The sequence below is a fragment of the Eucyclogobius newberryi genome, unplaced genomic scaffold (genome assembly GCF_026437365.1).
Source record: "Eucyclogobius newberryi isolate DKJ021-1_F unplaced genomic scaffold, fEucNew1.0.hap1 SCAF_22, whole genome shotgun sequence".
NCBI lineage: Eukaryota > Metazoa > Chordata > Actinopteri > Gobiiformes > Gobiidae > Eucyclogobius > Eucyclogobius newberryi.
The window spans coordinates 4,279,642-4,282,935 of NW_027315857.1; the positions used below are offsets into that span (position 1 = coordinate 4,279,642).

Below are 3,294 nucleotides of genomic sequence, written 5' to 3' on the forward strand. Positions count from 1 at the left end.
CTGGCGATCGCGAATTTGACCATGGCTTGAAACGGACAGAAGAGCCCGCGTGTACGAGCGATGGCAATGGTACAGGGCCCTTTGCCTTTAGAGTTTTTTAGATTTAAAACGTAGTGATCTGGATTGAAGCCGAGATCAGAGAAAGCCAGATCTGAGGCCGGGTCGAGACTAAGGCCTCGGGAGGTAAATTCCCCTATTCTTAGAAATCCGTAGAAAGCCAAAAGGAAGGCGCTGCGGAGGAGAGCTCTGGTGTAGGGCGTGAATGGTGCGGAGCGTAGAGCAGTGAGGAGTCTGTGCAGGATGGGAAGCGTGATGGGGCGGCGTATATCGAGGGAAGGGGGCGAGTGTTTAGCGAACCCTTTGAGAAGTAGTTTAATGTTGGGGTCTAAGAACAAACTTTGCGCAGCTGGATTATGCCGTCTAAAGTGGAAGTTAATGCCGGCCAACAGTGTTCGTATGTAGGGTAGTTTTAGCCGGCGATAATGGAAGCAGGAAGTTAGAAAGGCGACTACGACGCATGGCTGGACGGGGCGAGGGGAAATGCGATGAGTAGAGCAGAATAGGAGATAGGAGCGCCAAGCGTGGCTGTAAGCTTTGGATGTTGACCGGGCCAGACCTGAAGATGTACTGGTCGGCTGTGGCCAGGAGGGATAGCAGATGGGGACTGGCTACCCCAGAGCCAGGTCCTCGAGGGGGGGAACGGGCGAAGGCAGAGGATCCGCGAAGGGGCAGAGACGACGGAAGGCCTGGAATTTAAAGCGGGACAGAGCGTCGGCGATAGAATTATGATGCCCGGGGATGTGACGGGCTGTGAGTATGAAGTTGCCCTTGACGGCGGACCAAGTGATGCGATGTATGAACGGCATTAAGGATTTGGAGGCGGAGCGACCTTTATTTATGGCGTGTACTACTGATATGGTTATCGCAAAGCGCCGCGATTCTTTTCCTGCGCCAGTGGTGGCCCCAGATGTGGCAGGCTGCCGCAATTGGGACGATTTCACACAGGGCGGAAGAGTCTGAGGCAGGGAAGGACGGGGGCCATTTCTCTGCGAACCAGCTCCCTTGGTAATACCCCCCAAAACCAAAGGAAGCGGCAGCGTCCGTGAAAAAGCGCAGGGAGTCGGAGGACTGTATGATATTGTCATAAAAGAAGGAGATACCGTTCCAATCGTGGAGAAGGTGTGACCAGAACGCGAGGTCAGACCGGCACCCTTCATCGAGAGAGACTGGGTCGAGGAGGGAGGGGACTGAGCTAGCCAGGTCGAGCAGCCTAGAAATGAAGGAACGGCCTTGGGGGATGATTCTCATGGCAAAATTGAGGTGTCCCAGGAGGGACAGGAGTTGTCGTTTGGAGATTACTGTAGCGGAGATTGATGATTGCGCAATTTCGCGAATGCGGGTGAGCTTATCTGTGGGTAAAGACGCGACCATGTCCACGGAGTCTAGGAGTATGCCGAGGAACTCTAGGGTTGTTACTGGGCCGACTGTCTTTGCGTCGGACAGCGGCACGCCTAGACGAAGGAACAGCTGCTTGAGTTGTGGCAGGGAACGCCCGGGCTGGGCTGAGGGAGGGTCTATTAGGAGAAAATCGTCCAGCAGGTGAAGGACGGAGGGGAGGCCGACGTTGTTTAGCAGGATCCAGCATAGAGCCTCGGAAACCATGTTAAACAAGCAGGGGCTGCTCCTGCAGCCGAACGTAAGGCGCATTGCAAAATAAAACTTAGACGCCCATCTGACCCCGAAAAGGTGCCATTGAGAGGGATGAATGGGGACGATCTTGAACGCGTCTGTAACATCCGCTTTGGCGAGCCAAGCGCCGCGGCCTGCCTGTTTGATGAGGAGTATGGCGTGGTCGACCGTAGCGTAATGGAGGGAGAACGGCAGTGGCGGAATGAGACTATTAATACTGGGAATGGGACCCGAATGTGGTGCGGAGTGGTCGAGGATCAAGCGCTTTTTTCCGGAATATTTACGGGTAGCTATGCCGAGCGGGCTGGTGCGGAAAACAGCGAAAGGGGGAGATTTGAAAGGGCCAATCATGTACCCTTTTTCGACCTTTCGGTTTAGCAACTGAGACGCGGTACCTGGTTCGCGCAAGGCCGACTGAAGGTTGCGGGAAATGTGGACGGCGGTGGGCGGGCGGGAAACCCCAACGAAAAAACCCTGAGAGAGGCCCGTGATTAGAAAGTTAACGAAAGTTCGGTCAGGGTGGAGCCGCAATTCGGCGGCTAACTCAGAAATAACTAAAGGCGTGGACAGATGATCGCGGATTAATATCTGGAGCCACGACGGCCCGGAAACGAGCGGCGGGGGCACACCGATTTCGGGTGTGCATCTTTGCACTGGCTGCAGATATGAAGGAAATGGCAGTTAGACAAAGAGCAGAAACTCTCATTGAAATTATTGCATATTGGGATTTTGTTGTACACCTCAATCTTCCTACCCCTGCGGTCCAGGGGCTGCGAGCTGGACGAAGAAGTTGAGGGGGCGAAAGGTTGTGAGGCAGAAAGAGAGAAAGGCAGGGACGGGCATAGTGCGCGAATGTGCCCGGCCGAACCGCAGGTGCCGCACTGTATGGCCTGAGTGAGAATGACTAAAATCTCCATGTCTAACATGGACCAATTGATTCTGGTGTTTGAATTGCTTATGGCGGCTGCGGACTTTGCGGCGAAAGCTTTGTGGTATTGGTAAAATAGATTGCGTCCAAACTTTAGGTTTAAATCACCAATCAAAGCGAGGTATGCGTCGAGCTCGACTCTACGCTCTGGAAAAGCGGCGCAAATGACGTCTCTGTACACTCCGGATGCTACGAGGAACTCGCCGATGGACAAGTCCTTGGAAAGGCGGGGGTCCGCGGATTTGAGGACTACCATGAATTCTGGAGAAGACGCGACGCGCCTGTCCATCTCGGGGGACGGGAGAATGAGGCACACTAGATTAATGTACTCGCCTTGCAAAATTTTAGCGTGGAGACGAGGAGATATACTTGCATGCTGCGGATTGTACTGCCTACCTAGCGGCGGCCCTGCACGGGCGGAATCGAGTAACAACGGGGGGGGGACGTGCAGTGGAGTGGTGTTGGATGGAGCGCGAGGAGCCGCGGTGATGGAGGAGACGTCCTGCCCCGGTGCGAGCCGGTGGTGACGGCGGCGCTTAGCGGGAGGGGAAGACTTGCGCGTCCGCTTGCCGCTGGGGCGCGATGTTGGAAGACGAGGAGAGATCTGCGGCGGAGGTGAAGAGGCCTCGTCGCGGAGGAAGGCGGCTAATTCGTCGAGTCTAGGTGTGTCCAGGCAT

The 3,294-nt window shown here is 55.2% G+C and overlaps 1 pseudogene; it reads right to left on the reverse strand.

Moving 5' to 3' along the window:
• Positions 1-668: 668 nt before the first annotated feature.
• LOC140372136 (uncharacterized) lies at positions 669-2,040 on the reverse strand (annotated as a pseudogene).
• Positions 2,041-3,294: the final 1,254 nt, after the last annotated feature.